Source organism: Haematobia irritans, chromosome 2 (genome assembly GCF_050003625.1).
Source record: "Haematobia irritans isolate KBUSLIRL chromosome 2, ASM5000362v1, whole genome shotgun sequence".
Classification (NCBI taxonomy): Eukaryota; Metazoa; Arthropoda; class Insecta; order Diptera; family Muscidae; genus Haematobia; species Haematobia irritans.
Window position 1 is genome coordinate 112,349,228 of NC_134398.1, and position 15,858 is coordinate 112,365,085.

The window sequence follows — 15,858 nt, forward strand, 5'->3', positions numbered from 1 at the left end:
ATCCTCTCCAGAGTCTTAAGTAGGAATGAGGATAAGCTGATTGGACGGAAATCCTTCGCCCTCGAGTGAGAGGCTTTTCCCGCTTTAGGTATGAAAACGACTTTTGTTTCCCTCCACTTTCCTGGGATATATGATAAGTTGATACATCCTTTATATATCACCGACAACCAGGGGATAATTTTGTCAGTTACAGCTTGTAACTCCGCCGGAGTAATTCCATCAGGTCCGGGGGATTTGAATGGTCCAAAGCTATTTAGCGCCCATCTTATTCTAGTTTCCGATACAATTTCCTCGACAGGAAACGACTGCTGAGCAACTGTGGCACCGCCAGTACATGGTTCAAACGTCTGATTTCCAGGAAAATGTGTGTCTAATAGTACCTCCAGCGTCTCCTCACTGGACGTTGTCCAATGGCCCTCCGATGTTTTAATGAAACCTGGAGCGGAGTTGGTGGATGCTAGAACCTTCCGAAGTCTGGAAGCCTAGGACGTATTCTCAATACTGCTGCAGTAATCATTCCAAGAGTTATACTGAGCCCTTCTCAGTTCTCGCTTGTATCCTCTCAGATTCTTCTTGTAAGCGTCCCAGTCCTCAGGGGCTCTGGCGAACTTTGCCTTTTTAAAGAGCTTCCTGCAGGATTTCCTCATATTACTTAATTCCGTAGACCACCATGGTGGTCGATGTTTCCCCCTTGGCTTTACTCTAGGGCATGCAGCTTTCAGTGAGATGTTGAAGGCCTTAGTAATCCGCTCCACTGCGTGTTCAATATCTTGCACATTGCTCATATTTGTCTCTGTTATTTCCGGTATCATCCTATTGAACGATTCCCTATACCTATTCCAGTCAGCTTTCTTAACATTTGGCGGAAGTATGGTCTTGAATGATATGAACATCAAATTTGAAACTGATGTAGCGATGATCTGAGAAGCTGTGTTCACTTAAAACCTGCCACTCAGATATCATTTCATTCAGTTCTTGCGAGGCCAAGGTGATGTCCAAAACCTCTTGCCTGTTTTTAGTGACAAAGGTTAGTATCACATTAGTATCACTACTTCCCCATATACTATGATGCGCATTCGCATCGCATCCCATTATGAGTTTCGTCTTTGTTTTCAGTGACTCCTCAACTAAGGTCTTAACGGCACATGGAGGCATCTCCCTGTCATGTCCCATATAGACCGAAGATACCCAATATTTGCATTTGGCTATTTCTAAATTGGCAACGACAGTGTCTGCATTGCACATTGAAGGAAGCAGAAACAAGTTAAGCTCGTTTTTAGCAATTATACATGCTCGAATTACATCATTACCAGTATACTGCAATAGTTTGAACCCCGGAGTACTTAATTCACATATTTTGTTTCTATAAACATATGGTTCTTGAATAAGAACTATGTCTATGTCCCCTTTCATCAGGAGAACTTTTAAGGCAGCACATGCAGCCGTACAATGATGAAGATTTATCTGGAGGATCCGTAGGACCATCGAGATTTTCAACAACCGTCACATCAGCCGCTTCAATCGAGTCATCAAGAATGTCCTCTTCAGAGATATCGGTGACTCTCGCAATAACCATAGGTTCAACTTTGGTGAGCTCTGAGGCAGTAGAAGCCTCCTCACGCATACGGTATCTATCCATGTCTTCAACTTTGGTATCTCCCTCGACTTCGCAAGAGGATCCGCTTACTTCTGATTCAGACAGAGGCTTGTCCACTTCTGAATCCTTTAGCTGATCGTTTTTATACACCTTCATTTGGATATAATGAAAGCCATAACATACACGGCCCTGGGACTTTGCTAGATGTGGCAAAGACTGAGTGTTCAATATAAACACTGCATGCCGTCTTGGCCCATCCACTTCATCCAAACGGCCAACCTTCCAATCAGCTGTTGGAAGATCTGGATTGCATTGTTTCAGTCTATTTAAAATAGATTCAGGGTCAGGAGGGTTTGCAGGTATCCACGCATGTGCTCTTGGTCTAGCCGGTATGTCTTTCTTCTCGACTAACTCTAGAGCAGCTCCTTCCCAAACTTCACCAATTAGTATCAGAGCAGCTTTAAAACATTCTATAGACCTCTGGTCCTCAAATGCGACTAGCTTAAATCGTCCTTGATACCAACCAGCCTCTTGGTGTCGAGGATCTGGGCCGGGAAACTTTTCCAGCACCTGTGAGTAGACGCCAGACAAAGCATTCTCAATTTCCCCCCATTTTTGCTTTGGAACCATACCGTCCAATGCTCCTTTATTTATGATAGCCATCACAAGGCTGTCTTTAGCAACTGAGGCAAACGATCGTTGATCCCTTTTGGAGGATGGCAGCTCATCCGGTGATCGTTCCCTTTTTCCAGCCTCAAGAATTCCTTGAGCCCATTTTAAGGAATCGCTTTGTTTAGCCGACAACGTGCTTGGGTCGACTGATCCTAATTTCTTTAGGATAAACAAAGCATTTCTGCGTTCCTTGAATCTATTTCGTGAGGGATTACCACGTTACCTTAGAAAAAGTTCGACTTGTCAGAGTGTCGCCACCTGTCGACCCGTTTACAGGTCGGCTAATTGGGCCTAACTCTTGGTCATTGCCCAGTCGATACCCGTCCACTGGGCCCTGAAGTTAGCAACCCAGTGGATGACTTGGAATTTCGCTGCATGGTGGCTTAATATCCCACCACGCTTGAAATTCTTAGTAGGTACCTGGTACGATGAGTTTATCCGCTATTGAAAAACACGTCCGTTCCGTTCGACGGTTGAATAGAGATTCACATATTCATATAGTTTGTCCCAAGCATTTTCTGTATCCCCATTTATTTAAGAGCCCTTTTAATTCGTTTTCCTCCAAATGATGATTACCAAAATGTTTAACACGTATGTGTCTCAATATTGGACATATGGCCAGAAAATGATGTAGATTTTCAGTTTGTCTAGTGTTGCATAGCGTACACTGTTTATTACTATTTGAATTGAATGAGTTGGCGTTCAAAGGGAGTATGTCTGCTCTAGTTTTGAAAATTTTTATTTATATTCCAAATATCTTTCATTTTTTCGACACCGACATCGTAGTTCAGTAGTCTGTAGTAACGGGTAGTATGACTCCAAGATAGCTGTATTCATCAACCACTTTGATTCGTTGATTTAGGAAAACCCATTTTTCAGTTCGTGGCAATCTGCCCCCTTTTCTGAAGACCATTATTTTTGACTTTTCTAAATTAACTGTCATGTTCCAACGCATGTAATAGTCTTCCAGTTTAACAATCATGTTTTGCAGAACTGCGCTGTCCTCAGCGATAATCACTATATCGTCCGCATATAACAATATACGAACATTTATGACATCTACCATCAGCCCTCCTTCCAGCCAGTCATGGAGATCGTTTATATATATAAAGCGAATAATAGCGGCGACAATAAGCAACCCTGTCTTACTCCTGAGTATGTATCAAAGGACTCAGACAATTCATTTCCTGTCCATACAACTGATTTGGTATTTTTGTACAATTCCTGTATCATTTTAACCATTTTTGTGGACATTCCCATCGAATGCAATTTAAATATCAATAAACTTCTTGATATATTATCAAAAGCCGCTGTACTGCCAACTAGAGACTTTATATCGTTCATTCGTTCCATTTAGTTTTTTTGTTGCTTCTTTTTTTGCTCTTTCACAAGCAAGTACTGGAAGAACAAGAAGCTCGTTTGTACGAACAAATACAAAAGTTTGGATTAATATTCCGTATTCGATTTTTTTTGTAAAGCGAATTAGTTTTTTTTTTAAATAAATGCATCTTAAATGGTCCGTTTTATTAGCATCGTTGCAATTCAATTTTCACATTTGTTTTCTCTCAGAGAGTGTCTGCATATGATGGTATCAAACGCCTGACCAAAGTAGAATGAGACATTAAATAATAAAAGGAAACGAAAGTGACGGGATTAGTACCGGTCGTTCCATTTGGTGAACCGTTCATTGGAAATAGTTCGTTCCGGAACGACACAAGACTAGCACAGATAGCATAATTAACATTCTAGCTGCGCATGCTGAGCTTGAAATCGGTTCGGATTTAGATATAGACCCCACACCCTCAAAACAAATCGCTTCTCTAACATATGTTCCAAATATATTTTGCAGGAAGCATATATATTATTGGATACTGCCGAAACATTAATATGATTATGTGAACATATTATATGTTTGGAAGCATTTTGAGCCCAAAAATATTATATGCTTCGAAGAATTTTCACCAAAGAAGATTGTGCTCATTCCCTCACATAATTTTCACTTCCACGAAATTTTTACAAATAATGTTGAAGAAATTATTCAATTTTATAAATTTTTTTAAATTTTACCTTTCGCCTGGACGGAGAAGCGAACAGAGAACCATACAGTTTGTAAGTCAACACACTATCCACTGGACTACGTAGCTGTTATATTTACCAGTAGACAATTATCGTTATAACATATAGCATAGTTTGCAGCGCCCACGAGCCCATGCAAACATAACATTATTTAACAGAAACATACATTTGTTGGCCACGTGGAGCAGTGGTTCGCATGTCTGCCTTGCATGCAAAGTGTCGTGGGTTCAATCCCTGCTCTGACCGAACACCAATTTTTTTAAATTAAACATTTATATATACTATATTAAATTTTTATAATGAAACTTCGAAATGTGGGTTATTAAAGATTTACAGTCAGAAACAGGGCTTGATGTAAACGAAATGGACTGAGCTTTTTGATAAAATATTATTTTTTATTGCAAAAATAACAATTTTGTAACAAAAACTGTTTTTCCATTCGTTTTGTTTTGCCATTGTTCTTTAAGCATTGTTGTTGTTTTTTTAGCAGTGGCATAGGAAAAGAGATATGTTTGTTTCGAATTTATTTCGGCATAAGCCGGCTATCATGCAAAACCTTTTTTCGGAGGGTTCAAGTGTGGTTCATTGTTGGGTTTAATGAGCTGCCTGAATTTATTCTGATAATTGGTTGATAGTTTTGCTGCAAGGATGCTGATGAGGAATGTGGTACGTGCGTCCATCCAACCATCTTGCAGTCTATAGGGCTTTGGCCAAATAAATTTGACAAACATTCTTTTCCTCTGTTGGTTAAGCTACACTTGTAGTTTAGTTAATGTATGGTTTTAAGCTGAAATACAAAAAAAAAGTTTTTGGTATAAAAGTTTGAAATTTTGGAAGGAATTCAAAAACTCTAACAAAAGAAGAACGTGGAGTCGAGTATAAACATACATAACTAATTTTATAATATACACATCAATTTATTTATGCGAGAACAATTTTTTACTAGTATTTAACACCATTTTAAATGCATTTAAAAAATTTAATGAAATTTTCTTTGCGTAAACGAGGGCGGTTCGGAAACTTCTTAGCCTATCAATGAAAGAGAATAGTTAGTTTTTCAAAAATATTTTTATTTTTCAGTATAATCTTCTGAAACTTCAGTACACTTAGTCCAACGCTTTTCTAGCAATTCTATCCCTTGATTAAAATAGTTTTCCTCAAGGTCTTCAATATAGTGGTTTACAACTGTGATTGCATCTTCATTTGAGGTAAAACATTTGCCAGCAAGGATTTTTTTTTAGATTTGGGAACAAGTAAAAATCACTGGGAGCTACATCAGGAGAATAAGGTGGGTGGTCAAGCAACTCGTACTTTAATTCGTCGATTTTAGCCATTATTAAAACACTCTTGTGCGCTGGTGCGTTGTCTTGATGAAAAATTATTTTTTATGTTGTAAGCCAGGACTTTTTTATCGAATTTGTACATTTAATTGATCCAAAACGTTGCAATAGTACTCTGAATTTATTGTTTTACCCTTTTGCAGATAGTCAATCAATAAAATACCTTTGAAGTCCCAAAAAACCGTTGACATAACCTTACTAGCCGATTGAATTACTTTTGCCTTCTTTGGGGCACTTCCTCCAGCTTCAGTCCATTGTTTGGATTGTTCTTTTGTCTCTGGAGTATAGTGGTGGATCCATGTCTCATCAACAGTTATGAAACGACGCTTAAAATCCATTTTATTTCGCTTAAAACGATCCAAATAAGCTTGAGAAATTTTCATTCTTACGCGTTTTTGATCGACTGGTAACAAATGCGGCAGCCATCTTGCAGAAAGCCTTTTCATCTGTGGTTCTTCATGCAAAATTAAATGGACTCGATCATTTGAGATGCCCATGATATTAGCAATTTCACGCACTTTTATTCGTCGATCATTTAATACCATATCATGCACTTTGGCTACAATTTCTGTTGTTGTTGCTGTTTTTGGACGTCCACTACGTGGTTCATCTTCAATGCTTGTACGACCACGTTTAAATTTAGCAACCCAATTTTTTACTGTTGCATATGAAGGAGCACTTTCACCTAACACATTCACCATATCAATTTGAATTTCTTGTCCCGATAAACCTTTTTTATGTAAATATTTAATGACAGCACGCATTTCTAATTTTTCCATTGTAAAAATAATAATTGTGGATGCGTCTTTTTTGAACACCTGTTTCTATATGAAGGAGTTGCCAGATCGAAACAAAATTTAACATAATCATAACAGAGATGGAAGTTTCCCAAACACAGTCTCCGAACTTCCCTCGTATATATTTTTAAAGCGCCAATGGAAGTAACCATTCTTTTACTTGCAGCATACTCTCTAGGTCTCATTTTCTAAACGCATATATGTTTATAGGCTATTTGTAAATTAAAATATGTTTGCATCTAATCATATTATATTTACAATAATTTTATGTCCCAAATATAATATATTCTAATATATTAACATATATGTCCCAAACATGTTATTCTAGTTTATGAACATTATATGATTGGACTTAAAAATATTGTGTTAAAAAATTTGAGTTCCAAGCATATTTTTACACCCAAACATATGAAAAACAGTCTTTTTCGTCCGTGTAAACACACAAAAATAATTTGCGTACAATTCTCAACAGTAGTAAAAATACTCTACGGCGTTGTGCTATTGAATTTGTTCCAATATTTATACCATTCACCACTACTGTGGTACAGGGTATAATAAGTTTGTGCATTTGTATGTAACGCCAAGAAGGAAAAGTCTAAGACCCGTCTTAGAATTAAATTCTGAGTCGATATAGCGATGTCTGTTTGTCCGTCCGTCTGTCTGTATATGTAATTTTGTGTTCAAAGTACAGCTCGCAGTTTAAGTCCGATCGTCCTCAAATTTGGCACAGAGCTTTATATTGGATCAAAGACAATCGCTATTGATTTTGAAAAAAAAAATCGGTTCAGATTTAGATATAGCTGCCATATATATTTATCACCGATCTGGTCATAATTGACGTATTTTCTCAAAATTTCGGGCCAAAAAAGCCAGAGTTTTGTCCTGATTTTCTTAAAATTTTGCACAAGAAGTTCGTTTAACAGTATTGTTAATTGTGCTAAATTGGGTTGAAATCGGTTCCGATTTAGATATAGCTCCCATATATATCATTCGTCCGATTTCGACTAATATGGCCTCAAAAGCCAGAGTTTTACCCTGATTTGCTTCAAATTTTGCACAAGGAGTACGTTTAAGAGTATGATTCAGTGTGCTAAATTTGGTTAAAATCATTTCAGATTTAGATATAGCTCCCATATATATCTTTCGCCCGATTTAGACTCATATGGCCTCAAAAGCCAGAGGTTTGCCCTGATTTGCTTCAAATTTTGCACAAGGAGTACGTTCAATAGTATCGTTAACCGTGCCAAATCGGTTCAGATTTTGATATAGCTCCCATATAGATCTTTCGTCCGATTTGCACTTATATGGCTTTTGCCCTGAGTTTCTTCAAATTTTGCATAAGGAGTACGTTTAATAGTATCGTTAAGTGTGCCAAATTTGGTTGAAATCGGTTCAGATTTAGATATAGCTCCCATATATATCTTTCGCCCGATTTATGTTACACCCATATGACCACGTAGGCCAAAATTATTCTCCAATTAACGTTTTTTGCTGAGATAGCAGGATTATTATTCTAACTATGTATGTCAAATTTGGTCAAAATCGGTTCATATTTAGATATAGCTCCCATATATATGTACGCCAGAGTAGGGGAAATATGGTAGAATGTCTCATATTTTAGACCCATTTTCAATAGGGTTTAATCCAATTGACTCGATAGTTTCCACAGAGAATACATTTAACATAATATGCTATTTAAGTGTGTCATCTTGATCTTATATGGCCAAAATACCCACATTTTACACAAAATTCTGTGATGATTTCCCCATATCGTAGTTATATTCTACACACTGTAATGCCAAACTTTACACAGAATGGTCGAATTTTAAATAAAGCTCCGGCTTATGGAAATATAGCCCGAATTGGCCAAATAATATATCACAACACACATATCTTGGCGAGATTTAACCAATATCCTTGTGGCGATTTGCCACTTCTGAGTAGCAAAAATTGTAAATATTACTCAAATTGTCCTATATCTCGAATACATATGTATCGCACGATAAATAACATATGCTCTTTTATACAATTGCATCAAAATTGCCCTAGCTTTATATTTCCCATATTTTTTTACTAACAGTGTGTTTCATCCCAGGGTGTTAGCCGATTTAATTCCAGCGATTTCGTAGAAGTACAAAAAACCGTCTGTCTGTGAACACATTTTTGTGATCAAAGTCTAGGTCGCAATTTAAGTCCAATCGCCTTCAAATTTGGCACATGTTCCTCATTTGGGTCAGAATAGAACCCTATTGATTTTGAAAGAAATCGGTTCAGATTTAGATATAGCTCCCATATATATCTTTCGCCCGATAATATGGACCCAGCAGCCAGAGTTTTATACCGATTTGCTTGAAATTTTGTACAAACATAACACTTAGTCGTATAGTCAAGTGTGCAAAATTTGATTGATATCAGTTCAGATTTAGATATAGCTCCCATATATATCTTTCGCCCGATATGGACTTATATGGCCCCAGAAGCCAGATTTTTGGCCGAATTTGGTTGAAATTTTGCACTAAAAGTACAATTAGTAGTATAGACAAGTGTGCAAAATTTTATTGAAATCGATTCAAATTTAGATATAGCTCCATATATATATTTCGCCCGATATGCACTTATATAAACCCAGAAGCCAGAGTTTTATCCCGATTAGCTTGAAATTTTGCACAAGGAGTACAATTAGTAGTATAGTCATGTGTGCCAAATTTGATTGAAATCGGTTCAGATTTAGATATAGCTTCCATATATATTTTTCGCCCGATATGGACTTATATGGCCCCAGAAGCCAGAGTTTTGGCCCAATTTGGTTGAAATTTTGCACTAGGAGTACAATTAGTAATATAGTCATGTGTGCCAAATTTGATTGAAATCGGTTCAGATTTAGATATAGCTCCCATATATATGATTTTCTGATTTCGACAAAAATGGTCAAAATACCAACATTTTCCTTGTAAAATCGCCACTGCTTAGTCGAAAAGTTGTAAAAATGACTCTAATTTTCCTAAACTTCTAAAACATATATATATGGAGCGATAGATCATAAATAAACTTTTGAGATGTTTCCTTAAAATTGCTTCAGATTTTAACGTTTCCCATATTTTTTTACTAAAATTGTGTTCCACCCTAGTGCATTAGCCAACTTAAATTTTGACCCCCATATTCATAAAAGTTAACATAAACTTTAAACCTACTATTACCATACGAATTCCTTCGATAAACCTACAGTAAATTATTATGAATATAGGCATGAGTCTATAGATTTTATATTTTAGGGTATAATATAGTCGGCCCCGCCAGACTTTAGACTTTCCTTACTTGTTTTTTACTAACATTGTGTTCCACCCTAGTGCATTAGCCGACTTAAATTTTGAGTCTGTATATTTTGTAGAAGACTATCAAATTCTGTCCAGATCGAATGATATTTAAATGTATGTATTTGGGACAAACCTTTATATATAGCCCCCAACACACGGATGTGATATGGTATCGAAAATTTAGATCTACAAAGTGGTGCAGGGTATAATATAGTCGGCCCCGCCCGACTTTAGACTTTCCTTACTTGTTTTTAATTTATTTTTTGTAGTTCCAATATGTCTGTGCGTGGGGTTGTTTTTATTTGTGTTCTTTCAGTGGTTTTTGTGGGTGTGTTTGTTATTCGCGAATGGTTAATTTGTCTGGATGATGTGTTGTTTTCAATGAAGGCACATGTGGTTTTTTGTTGTTGTAGGAATATTTTGGTTTTGCATTGTTTTAGCAGGTATGTAACAATGGACTATAAAGGTATGAAATATTTTGGTTTTTTGTGATGATCGGTAGCTTACAAAAAAGTTATTAAGAATGTTCAATATTTAGGAAAAATGCTGAAATGGAAAATATCTAATTTAATTTTTATTATTCAATGTAAAAAATAAATATTCAATTTCAGAATAACCCCAGATGAATTTGAAAAATTTTTTGTTACACCTCATCATATATTTGAATCAGCGTATAATTTAATAGGGAATTGGTAAGTTTTCTTTTAAAAATTGGTTTTCTTTTAGCTAGAATATTTACGTTTTTATGACCTTTTCACAATCAAAATTACAGGTTTTAAATACCTTATTTTAGTATTTCTTTAAACAAAAATTTTGGAAACCAATTTAATATTTATAATAATATAAATATAATAATATTTAATTTCAGAATAATCCCTTAACAATTTGGAAATTGTTTTTACTCCTCTTTTTATAATTTGATAGAGAATATGTTATGTAAGGTTTCTCAACTTTCTTTTAACCAGAATATGTTTTTATGCATGTTATTATTTTTTGGAAGCCAATTTAATGTAATAAATAAATATTTAATTTCAGAGTAACCCAAAATGAATTTGGACAACTTTTTATATTTCCCCTCAGAGTACAAATTAATATATTAAAACTTTGGCTTTTTTAACTACACCGAAAAAAAGTAAACTTTTTTATAGGAAGAATGAACTACCTCGCCCGAAAATTGAACTATTTTGTACTCCATATTTTGAGATTTCCACGAAGTGTTGTTAAAACCAGGAAAATTTAGTACCTGTTGTACTTTTTAACTGTTGTTCTCGAAATTACTCCCTCTCATTGAAGAAAAAATTAACTAAAAGTAAATAAGAAAATCATTGGCGTCAAATCATGACCATTTTAACCATAGTTCATTCTTACTATTTTTGGGAATTGTACGAAAATTTTCGTTTTAGTTAAAAATGAACTTGTGTGTACGGTCATTGAACTTTATACTCGCGTTTAGTTCATAAAATGTTTGAGACATACTTAAAAAACGAAAATTTCATTGGACTGTGGAAAATTTCGCAAAAAATAATAAAATTGAACTACAAACAATTTTTTTTTTTCAATAAAAATATGTTAAATTTGGCGTTAGTTTAACTACGGAAATGTTTTTCTGTGTAAAATATTTATTTTATTATGTCCTTCACATCAATAACAACACAGTTTTATGACCCAATATAGCTTACTTCATTATTTCTCTAATTGTTTCAGTTACAAATTTTATGAGATACGTTTACCTAAGAAAAGTTGAATTTCTTACACAATTTTATAAAATGCCCCCAAATATAGTAAGTTACAAGCTCATATAAAGAATTAAAAAATTATATTTTATTACATGGTGTTATTTTTTTAACAATTTTCATTACTTCTTTCATTTCTTTCAACAAGATATGTGAAAAATATAATTATAATAATTTGGGAAAACGTTGTCAATAAGAACTAATTAAGAGTCTACAAATTGGCAAAAGTCGTTGGTAAGAGTAATTAAACCAGTTGCATCAACTGGGAATTTTCCATTTCCAACAGCTAACAATTGTTTGGAAAATTTATCATTCTGAAGTTGAACTCTCATATTAGTGGTTAGCGATAATGTTTTACGTCATTCCATTAAATTCATCTGTAGGCGTTCCACGGAGAATTACTGACAACGTCTGCCTGAAATCGCCTGCCAACAATTTAGTTCACTTCCATAGAACAATGATTTCAGTGGCTGTGGTGGTGTAAGTAATGGATCCAGTTTGACTTTTCCACTTGCGCAGCACAATCCAGCCGTTTTTCTTTTGAACTTTAACGCATTGCAATATCGGCATATAGTCGTCATTGGTCCAATATCTAAATTTTCGTCATCACTGTAGTTCGCAGTAGAATCATATTGGAATGCCAAGTGATTGTATGGTGCCAATGATCTTCGTGTGCTCACGCGTTGTCTCAATCGGGCATTTTCTCTTATTATATTTTGTCTTTCTTCCTTTAAATTCTGTGAATACACTGGTTGCTGGCTTGTATGTCTTGTGCGGCGGCCGATGTTCGCACGTCGCCCTAAAGACATTTTGGTCTATGGACAGAATGGTCAAGTTAACTTCAAATGCACGATCCACATAATTTACACAGTTCAACTTACTACCTTAAAGACAAAAGTCTGCTGTTTAAATTCACTAAAATTTTGCACAATACACGTAATTGATTTGATGACTTCGAATTGAAATGTTAGGAAACGATTAAGTTATTTTTGTTAATTTTTTTTTTCACAATTTCACAGTGTACACAATGCCGGTTTGTCACATGAAAATTTGTCACATCACTTTTGCATACTAAAAATTTGCACAATACACATAATTGATTTGATGATATTCAATTGAAATGTTAGGAAACTAATAAGTTATTTTTTCACAATTTCACAGTGTACACAACGCCGGTTTGTCACATCACTTTTGCAACTCCTCAAATCTTTCGCAATATAAAAATATATTTTATTGAATGACAATTCATGTGAAAAAATAAAATTAAAAAAATTAAAAATAAAAAGCAACTGAGATGAATTCAAGTTATAATTGTTTGTAATGTGCGCTGTATGTAAAAACAGATTTTCCCGCTTTTCCGTTGACACTTTTCTTGAATTTTACCGTATTGATTTTCTTAAAACCAAGAGCGGTATGGATTTGTTGGAAGCTTCACCTTGAAGTTGCGAAGTAGCGTTGGCATTAGATTGCAGTTTTGTTTTACTTGCCTATTTCAGTTTTTTCCCACGTAGAGAGCAGTATATCTATCTCATATATAAACTAATGAGCTAAATTATGTAATAGTAAAAAAGTCTTTCTTTTGGATTTAAAAATATGAAAAATATCCGAAAATAATAAAAATATGTATTTTCCATTTATATTTTTTCTATTTCCAGAATTTGCAAAGTATCCCTTTCCGACCGTGTACGCAGAATTTTGCGGGTAAGTTTAAGGCTCTATAATTTCTTTAATATATGACGTACTGCGATAAGAGCGGCAAAACAATAATTGTATATGCTCTCTCTTTGTCTAAGAATGTGAAGAACCGTTATAAATATTTGCTTTTCCTATTAATTTTGTAGTTTCAGCAGTGTACTTTGCGCATTTGTAAAAATGAGTGGAAGAAGTATCTTTGCAAATAAATTAAAATTATTTAAATTGTGGAATATTTCATCAAACAAGTGTTTTCAATAAAAAAAACATATTAAATATTGTATGCAAACAGTAACTTCGTGATTATTTTGTGTTTTTTGATATTTTTACGTCCGGAATTTTACCGGAATTTAGCGGACTGAAACAATTGTGCGTATCCTGAAAAAACAGGATACAGGATTAAACTGAACAAACTTAATAATTTAAAATGTTCTATGTACACATAAATAACAGAATTCAAAAATTTAGGAAAATCTATCACGTGGATCGGCTATAGGTCGGAAAGGGGTATAGTAGACAATTTCAATGTGTGCAAATTTTGTTACTAAAATTAAATTACCGAGATCCTTAATACACCTTTTTATGCTAAAAGACTACAACTGTAAAAGAAGATTATAAATCTGCAACCTGGAACTAAGAATTGAAATTGATATTCTATGGAGGTAATGTTTAACAAAATTAACTTTTAATTGAACAAATTTAAATTCGAATTATTCTGTTTACTTTCAGAAAAACTAATTGAGCTTAGAGCCTGCTGATTTATTGGAAATCTAGGCGCATCTACATATTAGAAGGAACATGCTGACATGGTTATTATGATAAGGAAGATGATGATTTATATAGTTTATTTTTTCACCCTTTAGTTGTTTTTGATAGTAATTGTATGTGTATGTTAGAACAAAACACACAAATGACAAGAACCAAATTTATTTTTCCATTGCATAATTCAAAAATTATAAAATATTGAATATGTTTTATAAGAAACGCATATTTTCTTTTATTTCAAATAAAACTAAATACGATTTTGGGGGCGCAATATATACATTTTTTGATTGAAATTTATTGCCAATATCAATTAATTATTTAATTGAATCAATCAAATAGTTGATTGATTTTTGTCGCGAAATTTTTTAAAATTTTAATTGATTCATTTAAAACTGTGATTGAATTTTATGTTAAAAATCAATCACGATCGATTCAATCACACAATTAATTGATTCCGTGACAAAAGTCAATTACATTTTTAATTGAAAATCGTGTTGGTTTTCAATCAAAATGGGTGATTGATACTATCATTTTCGTGATTGAAGACATTTCAATTAAAATAATGATTGAATACGCGATTTTCATGATTGAAATAATTTTTTTTTTGTTTGTATAAGAAACAAACCAAAAAATATTGGGAGATATATAAAAAAATTTACGACAGAAAGTAGGTGCCTTTTTCCACAAAATTGTTCCCAGTTATGTAGTTTTTTTGAAATTCTAAATTGTTGGAGCTTAAAACTTTTAATCTAAAGCACACAATTTTTTCTTCCTAAATTCGTAGGGTTTCCAGTTAAGAAAAGCAAACATAACGGTTTAAAATACTGACCCCACTTTGTTAAATTTTGCAAAACAATAAATTGTGGGACCCATATTCGCAAACTATAAAATATATTCGAACCGAAATCGGTTCATAATTTCGGATTTGACAGCTAAAACAAAATTTGATACCCCCGAGGTGACTAACTTTCAACGCCAACAGGTCAGCCCGTTGACCCACTAGGGGCTCACAAACCTGCAAACGTAGAGGAAAACACCTCAGCTTTCAAACAAAGAAATTATGTTGATATCTTCATCCGTTCAAAAGTTGCAGAATTATTTCCAAAAAGAGCGATTTCGAACCACTGTGCGTTGTTCCTTTCTTACAGTTTTTTATGTCTCTTCGAAGTTCGAATTTTTATCACCAAAAAAATATGTTCATCGCAGTTCCTAACTGAAGTATGAATGGTTTTACGCCGCAAATATGACACATCTGGAAGTTTCGTACACACAATTTTTTTTTTGATTTCAATTACGAAAATCGCGGATTCAATCCTTTTTTAACTGAAATGTCTTCAATCACGAAAATGATAGTATCAATCACCCATTTTGATTGAAAACCAACACGATTTTCAATTAAAAATTTAATTGAATTCTGTCACGGAATCAATTAATTGTTTGATTGAATCAATTAAAAATGTGATTGATTTTTGACATAAAATTCAATCACAGTTTTAATTGTATCAATTAAAATTTTAATTATTTTCGCGACAAATATCAATCAACTATTTGATTGATATGGGCAATATGATATGAACCAATCAAAGACAAAAACAATGGCAAAACAATGTAATATTTGGTATTATATTGATGATACTTTGCAAATTCTGGAAATAGAAAAAAATATAAATGGAAAATACATATTTTTATAATTTTCGGATATTTTTCATATTTTTAAATAAAAAAGAACTTTTTACCATTACAAAATTCAGCTCATTAGTTTATATATCAGATATATTGCTCTCTACTTGGGTTCAAACTGAAAAAGGCACGTAAAACAAAAATGCAATTTAATGCCAACGCTAGGTGAATCTTCCAACAAACCCATACCGC

General features: G+C 34.0%; 1 long non-coding RNA gene across 1 annotated transcript in view; it reads right to left on the bottom strand.

Annotated features, from left to right (window-relative positions):
- Window positions 1–4,789: 4,789 nt before the first annotated feature.
- The window catches only part of LOC142223815 (uncharacterized), an 80,919-nt gene continuing 69,850 nt past the window's right edge, over window positions 4,790–15,858 (bottom strand). The window contains exon 3 of the long non-coding RNA XR_012718910.1: window positions 4,790–5,132. This is a non-coding gene — a long non-coding RNA (uncharacterized LOC142223815). The remainder of the gene's footprint in view (window positions 5,133–15,858) is intronic.